This window comes from Eumetopias jubatus, unplaced genomic scaffold, assembly GCF_037043125.1.
Source record: "Eumetopias jubatus isolate StellerSeaLion01/CBP00866 unplaced genomic scaffold, mEumJub1_p1.0 scaffold_17, whole genome shotgun sequence".
NCBI classification, from domain to species: domain Eukaryota; kingdom Metazoa; phylum Chordata; class Mammalia; order Carnivora; family Otariidae; genus Eumetopias; species Eumetopias jubatus.
The window spans coordinates 36448579-36460300 of NW_028274823.1; the positions used below are offsets into that span (position 1 = coordinate 36448579).

The 11722-nt window shown below is 44.0% G+C and overlaps 1 pseudogene; it reads right to left on the bottom strand.

The window, feature by feature from the left end:
- Positions 1–1554: 1554 nt before the first annotated feature.
- LOC114205182 (cytochrome c oxidase subunit 4 isoform 1, mitochondrial pseudogene) lies at positions 1555–2064 on the bottom strand (annotated as a pseudogene).
- Positions 2065–11722: the final 9658 nt, after the last annotated feature.

The window sequence follows — 11722 nt, forward strand, 5'->3', positions numbered from 1 at the left end:
CTTTTCAAGGCGCTTCTCAGCAGACCCTCACACAGCCCTGTATGATAGGCAGATGTGACTGTACACATTTTGGAAGCTGACAGAGCTCAAGTGCAAAGAGGTTACAAAAAAGTACCCCCAGGTAAATGAATGAAGTGAGTTGCCACTGAGAGATCTGTGTTTGATAAAATAAATTCTGAAGGACACTTAACAAAGTGACTATGGTAACTGCTCTGAAGCTCTTCTTTTTGAAAGTAATCAGAGGAACAACTGGGGACAATTGTCTTAAGTGTTTGGCCATAAAACCATGTCATCAGCATATAGGAGAGCGCTTACCTTTCTGTTTTCTGTCCTCAGAGCAGGCACTTGGGAGAGTCAGGAGTTCAGCTCAATCCAAGATTCCAGAATGGTTAAGTGACTTGGCAAAGACCACTCAGTGAGTTAGTGGCCGAGTCAGGACTGGAAGCCAGGTCTCCCCAATCCTGGATGACTGCTTTTTGTGACAATGTCCTTCTCTGAGACAGTTGGGCTGTCACCATTGACAATGTCGCTCAAGCTTTTACAGTTTTATAAACTAGAGCAAAGACCTGGGATCCTGTTGAAAAGGCAAATTCTGACCCAGTGGTCTGAGACAGGGCCTAAGGTCCTGCATTTCTACCAAATTCCCAGCTGATGTCTAGGGTCCAGACCACTCTGAGTCACAAGCAGCTAGAGAACGGCTCAGATAAAGACAAAGCAAATGACCTAAAGACCGGGCTTACTGACAAAGAGCGTATCATTTAAATGTCGGTGACTGGAAAGGGAGTTTCTGGTATTTCTGAGTCTTAAAGTAAAGGTCTTGTCCTTTTTCCATCAGAAAACACTATGCCAGGAGACCAAGTCAACATGCCAAAGAAAGGCCTGCGGCTGTGGTGGCCAAGTGGTGTTCAGACACACCCATCAAGAGCACAGTAAGTCCCTTTGTTGTGAGGAAGCAGCAGCCTGCAAGACAGCCAGAATAAAAGCCACTTTGTTTAACATTCCAGAGGCATTCCCAGTGTCTCCTGGAGTCCTCATTAACTACCTGGAGAACTACCAACTTCTCGAATTCTCGGATGGGATGAGCGCCTCCTTCCACTGCCTTTCACCAAACGTTACGACACCTGGATGACAGAAAAGCTGCCCTTGAGAGAAGAGGAAACAGAGACTGGGCACAGAAACAGAAGAGCTTTGGCTTGTGAGATTTCAAAATGACAGGCATGGCTTACCCTCTTGCAAGTAGAGGCAAAAGATGTCAGCGTTATTGGCAGTCCTAGGCACAGAGCTTTGGGATTGCAATAATAACGGGTTTCAAGGCATGGGGCGTAGGCGAGAGAGGGCCTTTTGGTTGCATGGAGGGGTGAGGGGCTGTGTCCAGCCTGTGCCAACTACGGGGCCGGAGAAGGAGGGCTGTGAATGCTGGCTGTTTCTTTATTTTTTCTTCCACAGAAACTGCTCACATATTAGCATTGGTACTGCAACACAACAGTTTCCAGCAAATACGCTGAGCTGCATGGAGGTGGCAGAACAAGGTGAGGCTCAGATACGGGAGGGTTCTTATTTCTTCTATTTGTTCTTGTCGTAGTCCCACTTGGCTGAGAAGCCCTGGATCGGCCTGACCTTCCTGTTGAGCATCCTCTGGGTCCTGCCTGGCCACCCACTCCTCTTCAAAGGTGTGCGGGAAGGGGCCCGTACACACAGTGCTTCTCCCAGCTCAGCACCGTAGCGGGACACCCCGGAAGAACATGGCGGCGCCCACCACTGTCTTGCACTTGTGCGTGCTCCTGTTTATGTCAGCAAAGCTCTCGCTGAACTTAATGCGGCACAATTCAACATTTTTCAGCAGTGGAGAGGCTACTCCAGGGGGGCCTCCTCCTTTTCTTTCAAGGCCTTGCGGCTGGCAGAAAAAATCCTGACGTGTGCCGCATCAGGCAAGGGCCAGTTGCACCGGTCGACATAACTGGGCAGAGCATTGTCTTCACTCTTCACATTTCCATGTGCTCGCATACACACGGAGGTGGAAATGGCTTGCTCGCCAGTTAGGCTAAATACTCTGGTAACCAACATCCTGGCCGCTGCGGCGAGAACGGCCAGCCAAGCCGCCTTCTTGGTCCCCTGTGTGCAGCCGCAACCGGAAGAGCGCTGTTTCTTTAGACTTGGAACCAGGAAGTGCTGGCGTTAAAACTAGAGTGACAGGATCACGGGGAAGCATCTCAGAGGTTAATAATAGCGTTTAAGTCATGTTCCCTGGAGTTCTAAAGATTCTATGTGAACATGTTTCAAGGACTGCTGTTTTCTGTGAGATATAATGGGATGTGGGGCTGGTCCTTCCCCCTCATTTTAGTATCACTTTGTATCTATTTTATACACTGGGATTCTGAATATTATTTATTTTTGTAGAGGGTTGTGTACTTAAAATTTGTTCTTTTTTAACTTCTTCACGTGACAGGAAAGGAAGGTGACTCTCTGAGACTCAAAGCCAGTTCATGACATAACACTATGGTCTTCACCACCACCCCCACTCCCTCACTGTGGTGGTGCCATGTTACTGTAAATCAAACAGGACTCACAAAACCTGCCTGGATTCTTTTCTCTCCGAGAGGCCCATTTATTTTTCTCCAGTTCCCAAAACCCAAACTAGTACCCAGATTTATAATATTTCATGAACACCATGGTCTGGAAATAGGACTGACTAAGTTGTGGTGAACAGGGTTGTCTGTGTGGTGTGATACCTGCCCATCTAACTGGAATTCCCACCATGGGTTGGGCCAGCAGTTTTCAAACGAATTCACGTGTCAGTGCACCTGTGGAGCACCAGAAATTATTGACTTACTTAATTCCATCAGACAAACGAGAAGCCACTCTGCCAGCAGAAAAGCCAACTGGTAAAGCACACAGAATAACTTTGTAAACGCACACGTTGCATTAGTCATTAAGACTAGTCACACATATTTTGGTTCTCCTGGGCACATGGTGAGCTTGCACTTCCCCCATTTTCTTTCATAGGCATTGCCATATAACATGGTTTGGTGAGAGAAATGTGAATGGAAGCTTTTAAAGTCAGTGCATGATTCTTCTAATTCCCTTCCCTATAGTACAGTTTTCGTGGAAGTCTATGTTGAGATGGAGCCCTTGTTCATCAGAGTCACAGAGTTGCTATGATAAGTTGAGCTCTTTTGCCAACATACATCAAACGTGGTATGAACAAGAAATACATCTTTGTCTGTTTAAGCCATTAATAGTTTGGAGTTTTGTTACCATAGCAAAACCTAGCCAACTCTGATATATTCATTAAAAATAAAGTAATAAGCTGTTAAATGGAGCACTGCTGATTTCCTCCTAACTTGTCTGTTAATTCACTTGTTCATCTCCAACTTTAGAGATCCACTACCTAATAGGCACATGATTGAAAAATTCATGTTAAAAAGATTTAAAACTGTATGGGAAAAATTATACTAAATGAATAATAACTGTGATCTGATGAAAGCTTATGAATTCCTTACGTGCATTAAAAAAGACCACAAAGGCAGCAAATAATGACAAAATCATGATATATGATATTTAACGATATCAAATACCAAAATCAATGATATTTAATGCACCTTAAATTAGTATCAATGGCATCTGAACCATTAATTTCCATTTATCATCCCTTATTCAAGAGGACTTCTTCAGGATTACTCTGCTTAATATGCTGAGAGATTTTTTTTTTTCCTGAATCTGGATCTCTATTTCAGGCTCTATGCCTTTCTGATTTAATGACAAAAAGTAGTTGCCATTCATTTCCCCTTGTCCTGCTATGGTACCAGATAACTAAAATAATTTGGATTTCCGAGACTGAAATTATTTCGTGCAATCCATATTTAATTTTGCTCTCAAGCTCTCTTGTAGGTATATACTCCTAAGCTCTGCTTATGCCAATGTCACATCAGCTTTTATGTGGCTTTCAAGTAATTTGGTACCAATTTTGGTTCCAATTTCACATAACTGTATGGCCCTAAATAATTTACTCAGCCTTTAAGTCCTAATTCCTAATTGCTGAAAGCGGATCTGATTGGATCAACTTGAGCCCGGTGTTTACTCTTGATGCAATCAGTTGTAGGCAGAAGAGGATCATGTGGTACATAGGGCTGCCTTTTCCTAGCTGTAAGGAAGAAGGAATCCCAGAGAGGAGAATGAAGGACATTAAGGGCCTCTTCAGCACAGAGAAACGGGTATGCTTAGCAGGAAATGCTTGTGGTTACAACAACAACAAAACATTTATAGAAACGGGCGCCTGGGTGGCTCAGTTGGTTAGGCGACTGCCTTCGGTTCAGGTCATGATCCTGGAGTCCCGGGATCGAGTCCCGCATCGGGCTCCCCGCTCAGCGGGGAGTCTGCTTCTCCCTCTGACCCTCTCCCCTCTCATGCTCTATCTCATTCTCTCTCTCTCAAATAAATAAATAAAATCTTTAAAAAAAAAAAAACATTTATAGAAACAAATTGCATATTCTAGAATTCCATGTGAGGGTTTGGAAGAGGTTATTGTTTCATTTCTTACCTATTTTGTTGACTACTAGCATTCACTGGTGGAAAGCAACAGTGAGTGCCAAAAATATAAGTAAAATTTCCCAGAGAACTTTAAGTAAAATTTTTAAACACCAATTTATTTTTTGTATAAATTAGGAAAATCTCCTGAAAATTTTTATTTTAGTGGTCTAACACTTTGAGTTGGCTTGTAGGATATTGTAGAAGCATTGAGTCAGACAATAAAAGCAAGAGCATTATTTTCGTAAGCCTCAAGTGGTCATGAGGGTAGGGACAAAGCAGAGGTTCTGATCCTTTTCTGTCCATAGAGTCATTAGGGGACCTTAAAAACAATGTAATATCCTCACATACACACCCCAGAATGACAACCCAAGAAAACTGATGATACCAAGTTTGGGTGAAGATGTGGAATAACTGAAACTTTCACACATTTCAGGTAGGAGATATAAATTGCTATAGTCACTTGAAGTAATTGTTTCACAGTGTCTATTAAAGCTGAACACAGGTATACACAAATGACCCAGCAATTCCATTCCTAAGTATACACTCAAAAGAAATGCTTGCATGTGTTCACTAAAAGATACATGCTACAACATACACGATTTATAATATCCTTAAACAGGAAACTACCCAAATGTCCATCAACAGTAGAATGGATCACAAATCGTGGTATATACACACAATGAAATACTCTTCTGCAATGGGAATGAATAAACTATAACCATAGCAAACAATATGGATGAATCTTAAAAGCATAATTCTGAGCAAAAGAAGTGAGACATAAAAGAGGACATTCTGTGTTTCCATTTACATAAAATACAAAAACAGGCAAAAGCAACCTATGTTTTGGAAATCAGGATAGCAGTTATCTTTGGCGGGAGCTTTAGGTGCTGGAGATCTTCTGTTTCTTGGTCTGGGTTCATGGGTGTCTGAAAATTCATTAACATCTACATTTATAATCTATTCACTTTTACATATATATGTTACATTTGGATAAAAAGTCTTTTTAAAAAATCAGTGATGCTTGGACCCCACTCTAGACTAATTCTGACTTTCTGGAGGTGGAGACTGAGCACACAGCATTTTACAAAGCCCTCCGGGCGATCTTCATTTATAGTCAGGGGTGTGAGCTACTTACTGATCTGAGAACTGGGAAACCTGGAGTTTGCTTCTGGCCTTGGGTAAATCACTCTCCTGATCTGGGCCTTGGTTACCAAGTGACTTAGCAGGTGACTGTAAGATCCCTTCCAGACCTGTTGATCCTAAGGCATTAGCCTGACTCTGTTAATCCAATAGATTAGTTGACATAATAGGTTCCGAGGGGGATATAATGGAAAATAGATTTGGTGTGGAGGCACATGCCAGGATTGTGCTCCAGCTGTTTATTGGCCCAGCACAATCGTGTGTCCAAGGGTGGGTGGTGTCCAGATGAAGATGTATAGAGGACATGGGAGCCTACCTTAGGCTCTTTCACAATTTTACCTGTAGATGGAACCAAGTAGAATTTTTTTAAAAAAAAATTTAATTTCAGTATAGTTAACATCCAGTGTTATATTAGTTTCAGGTGTATAATCCCAAGTGGAAATTGAATTCACTTTTTTCAGTTTGATCTCATCATCTCTTTGGAATATGCTATGAATAGTCTGGGAAATAAAGTTGCAAAAAATATCAACACTTGATGGAATCCTATAGATCATTTGGTTTAGTAGTTTGCAACCATTTAAATATAAACTGTCCCCCCGCCCAAAAAATAAGCTCTCCCCTACTGTTTTTCAAATTAAATGTATGCAGAATCCAAAATTATACCCAAATAACAAAAATGAATGGGTTCCTAGGGAGTTAAAACGTTCATTTTTTTTAGTGAACAATATTTCATTTCTTGAGGAATAACTTACATGACCAACTTTCTAATTTTATAATTGGGTGAATGGTATCCAAATGAGAAATGAGTTGTCCTAAGTCACACATTAATTAGGGACAGAGCCAGAGCCAATCCTGTCTCCTGAGGTAGTGATTCTATTGCACATTCAGCAAGCATCTGCTGAGCATCTACATGTGCCAAGTACTGTGCCAGGCTTGTGAGATCTGATGGTGAACAAGCCATAGTGAGCATGGGATTGCCAGTCCTTCATATGGGCCTTGTCACTGAGGTCTAAGCTGGTGTCTGTCCCCTTCATCTCTGATTATTCCAGGAGTAGGGTTGGGCTCTTTACAGTCAACCTTGGGATGGCACTGATGGCACTTGGAAAAACAGGACTCTGAAGAGGCTCTCCTCTCTGAGGATGCTTTGGGGGTGGTTCAAGATGGGCTTGTCTGCAGGTCTTAATGTGTGGGAGTGGTGCCACTCCAGTTTGCCCATCACTGACGGGTGTTTCGTAGGCTGGGAACTGATGCCAAGAAATGGCTGTGCCTTGGAACACTGACCATCAGCTGACTGTCTGAGGAATGCCTACAGTAGACTTGTGACCCATTACTTTAGTTGGGCCATTGATCTTGGCTGAGGACAGGACCCTCTCTGTTCTAGAAGCAGCTGTGGTTCAAGAACCTGTGTTACAAGTAAAGATTCATGAGAAATGAGGGACTATGACTTAGGGTCTGTGTTGCCAGATCTCCCACCATAGCATTTTTTTATACCGTGTGTTACAAAGCCCCTGGTACTCCTAGCAGGCCTCCCAGGGCTGCTGGAGCAGAGGCAGGGGGATACATGGAAGGTCTTGGTATCCATGGCTCAGTGGATCTTTGCCATGGGTTCCCTCCAAACTGCTCATATTTCTCTAGTTTAAATATTGAGATTCTGTATAAGATTTTATTCTAATAAAGATTTCTGTGACGAAAAATGTTTGCCAGCCACTGCCCTACCCAAAAGCTTTCCTGATGACCAGTGAGAATCAGTCTATTATTGTTTTATCTTCATGAATACAATCTCATAACCTTTCTAGATTATGTGTTGGGAGAGTCTGCCTTATATAAAAAATTAAGTCCTTGTACGGCAGTTTAAGTCTGTTCTAAATATCTCTATAATCTTGGAAGTGGCAGGTGGGGACTAGCTGATGGCCGGAGCAGCTGTAAACATGGCCATAGTGTGTCTTCCCTGGCAGCAGCCTGCCTTCCCACCCTTTACTGCTACCCTGATGGAGCTCCTTATCCTGGGCTCTCAGGCTCCTCTCTCTTCCTACCAGTCACCTGCCTTATTGCTGCAGGGTGTTGCTTGGAGATGTCTTTGCTTATTTCTGGGAAACTATAACCACATCAACAGGTTGAAATACAAATATGGTCACATTTCAATCTCTTTTTTCCCCCAGTTTGTTGCTATAGCTCCTCTTCTCTTAGGAACAAAAAGACTGATATCCATGTTTGAAGCTTATCTCCTTCAGAATTAGCCAAAAATCACAAGTGGCTATCAATACTGTTTCCAAATCTAGACAGAGAGAGTACTGGAATGCTCTTTCATTCCAATAGTGACACTATTCTGGTTATGGCATTCCATCCCTCACTCTGCGGACATTTGTCTAACAATGCAGAGAGGTGTGAGTGATCACAGCAGGGCTGTGACTCAGGATGGTGGCTTTCAGCTCTCTCATGTGCTCAGTGGATGCTTCCAAAGCATGATACTGGTCAGGGTGGTTGGGGTCCAAGGACCCTGTGCCCTGTGTCCTCACCCTGTGCCACACCAGTTGCCTTAACTTTGTGTTGGACTCAGGACACCAGTCTAGGGCTTTTACCTTGGGGCAAGTTCCTTCTGGGCCATTAGTGTCCTTTCCTTCGAGCTGGGCCATAGTCAGGGCTAATTGCTTCTACACTTCTGCTCTGGGAAGGGAAGTGTGGTTGTGGTCCCTTCCCTTCCAGAAGCACTACTTTGCATATAGCTTCATCTTCTCCTGGCTCCACTGCCCTGGGGCTCTATATACAGAGGTGCGGGGAGGGGGCAGCCTTGACCAGACCACAGGACATATTCCCCATTCCTCCCCTTTCCCGGACAAGGGGTCACTCAAGTGATTTTTCCCATTAAGACAAAAGTCTGCTCCAAGGTGACTAACCGTCTCCACCTCTGGACACAGAAAGGCTGGCATTGCATAATTTCCCTCAGCAGTCACCCCTTTACAAATAATGCATTAATAGCAGTGACTCAATATGTCACACCCTGGGGCATTCATATCCTAGTCAGACAATTTGTTTTTTCTCAAACAGGTTCAGAGCTTTCCTGTTTTTAGGCCTGTGCTCTAGTTCTTCCTTCTCTCTCTTCCAGAAATGTTTTCTCCTCAATTTCTCTTTTTTTAAAAGATTTTATTTATTTATTTGACAGAGAGCATGAGAACACAAACAGGGGGAGCAGCAGAGGGAGAAGCAGGCTCCCCACTGAGCAGGGAGCCTGACTCGGGCTCAGTCTCAGGACCCTGAGATCATGACCTGAGCCAAAGGCAGACACTTAATTGACTGAGCCACCCAGGCGCCCCTCTCCTCAATCTCTATGCATAAATGCTGCCCATCCTTCAGACCCACTCAGAAACCCTGTCCAGATCCACTCAGCTTTTCCTGGAGACCTAAATTGAAGGCCACAAAACAACCAATTCTTCCTCTTCCTGCCCTTTGCTTTTGCCTCATTGACTGCACTCCCGTGGCCTTCCTGACTTTCAAGCCAGGTGGTATAGCAGGGTGGAGCCACGTGGCCTGAATCCTGGCTCACCACGTTTCCACTATGTGGACTTAGGGAATGTACTTAGTCTTTCTGAATCTTATCTGTAAAATGAGGATGATGATAGTTCTTGCTTTGTGGAGTTATTGTGATAACCATGGATAAACCATGCCTGGTACAAAGAAAGTTATTCATTTAGTGAGTATTTATTGTGGGGCTACTACGGGCTGGGTCCTGAGAATGTCATGGTGGACAGACCACATTCCTGCCTTCCTGGAGCTTACATTTTAGTGGGAAAGAAACACAAGAAACAAACAAATTAATAACAGCAAGACCTGTCCTATATTAAGCAGTTTCTATATGCTAGTCATTGCTCTAGGTATTTTCATTAATTATTCTCTTTTGTCCTCACAAAACACTCTGCACTCCATACAATTATTATATACCAACAGACAGGAAATGGAAGCTCAGGGAGTTTCTAATTTGCCCAAATTTGCCCCGAATCTTACAGCTTGAAAGTGGTGAAGCTAGGACTGGAGCCTAGACAGTAAGACTTCAAAGCCTGTCCTTGTTAGGAAGAAAATAAAGCCAGGAGGGAGGAAAGAGAGTGAAGGCGTGTGTATAGGGGGCAAGGGAGATGCGTAAGGACTCTTGAGAAAGTGACACTGAGCTGGGGAAGGTCAGGAGAGGTAGGGGGAAGGGCAAATGCAGAAACTCTGAGGCAGGAACGAGCTAGTCTTGTGCGGACTGGGAAGATGGCCAGTCTAGTCAGACCTAGTGACTGAAGGGGGAGCGTGCAAGGTGAGGTTGAGGAGCTATTAATATTGATGATTTTATCTGCTATCAGTTTCCAGCCTTTCTGATTACAGTTCTTTTTTTTTTTTTTTAAAGATTTTATTTATTTATTTGAGAGAGAGAGAATGAGAGATAGAGAGCACGAGAGGGAAGAGGGTCAGAGGGAGAAGCAGGCTCCCTGCTGAGCAGGGAGCCCAATGTGGGACTCGATCCGGGACTCCAGGATCATGACCTGAGCTGAAGGCAGTCGCTTAGCCAACTGAGCCATCCAGGCACCCTGATTACAGTTCTTGTGTCTCCTGGTAGCCTGTAAGGCAGAGACAGTGTGTCTTGTTCATATTTGTATATGCCCACAGGGCCCAGCTCTATGCCTTATTAAATGATACACTTTAATATTTTGTTGTTATTGAATTAGATTTTCAATCTAATTAGATTTTCAATCTAATTGGGAAAACATAGGCTCTGCCAAAAATGAGAACTGGCTTCACATCCTGACCCAGCCACTTCCTAGCATCCATGGGCAGCTCACTCTCTGAATCTGTTTTCTCATTTGCCACATGCGGAGAGGTCACATTTCCTTTATGGAATTTTTTGCAGGATTAAGAGATAGAATGCAAATAAATCAGCTGGTGCACGGTAGATATTCAATAATTCCTACTTCTTAACCCTTCCCCTTCTCCTAATACTCCGTTCTCTTATCCTTAGAAACATCTCCCAATCACCCCCTAAGAAAAAAAATTTTTTTTAATTCCTTGAATGCCTTAGAAAACTGGCCTATTCTATACCCCAGATGATGTCCATGGGCAAAAATGGCCCCTTCCTATTGTCTGAGCTCTATGGAAGCTTGAGGCATAACCCTGGATCGACTTGTCCTGGCCAATCCTTGCTCCAAATGTTCCTGGTGGGGATCACCTTGACAACAAGCTAAGATTTCAGAACTGTGCATTGCCTCGAAGCTCACCCAACTGGGGTCTAACTCTCGGCCCACCGATGCCAGCCAATCGGGGATCACACGGGCATCTGTGGGACCTACCACTTAGTGGAGAACCACACTGCAGCTGGGACCCGGGCCAAGTGTGCAGTGTGACTGCCTTATCTTTGCCAGCAAGGCCTTTTAGGAGACCTTGTGGTCCCTCCTGTAGATGAATGATTCTTATCTTATCTTGTGGCCAGTTCCTGGATGACACCCTCAAATGGGAGGCTACCCTTTTATTGTTGGTCCCTTCCAGCTCCCCAAGGAACTGGAGCCTTTCCCTTCTCTTGCCTGTGACCTAAGACCCAAAACTTGATTCCTTTGTTTCTCCTTCTGCCTTAAACTTGTTTTGTGAATCATCTAAAGCATATGACCCTTCCAGAGCTAAATTTGACTCCCCTGCTAGGAATTTCAGGGCCTATGTGATATGTCAGAAACAATTTACTTGCGGTGCCTGGGTGGCTCAGTCATTAAGCGTCGTCTTAGATCATGATCTCAGGGTCCTGGGATCGAGCCCCGCATTGGGCTCCCTGCTCAGCGGGAAGCCTGCTTCTCCCTCTCCCACTCCCCCTGCTTGTCTTCCTTCTCTTGCTGTGTCTCCCTCTGTCAGATAAATAAAATCTTTAGAAAAAACAAAAGAAAGCAATTTACAGGTGTGCTCCAAAGTCTCGGAGTCCAGTGTGGCCTGGCTATATGCATTCCAATGATTGCCTGGGTTGTTCAGTGAGTTTGCTCAGCCCCAGCTTTTAGTGCAATCACCTCCTTTCTGGCTGGACCTCAAGTCCCGCTTTTCTGCA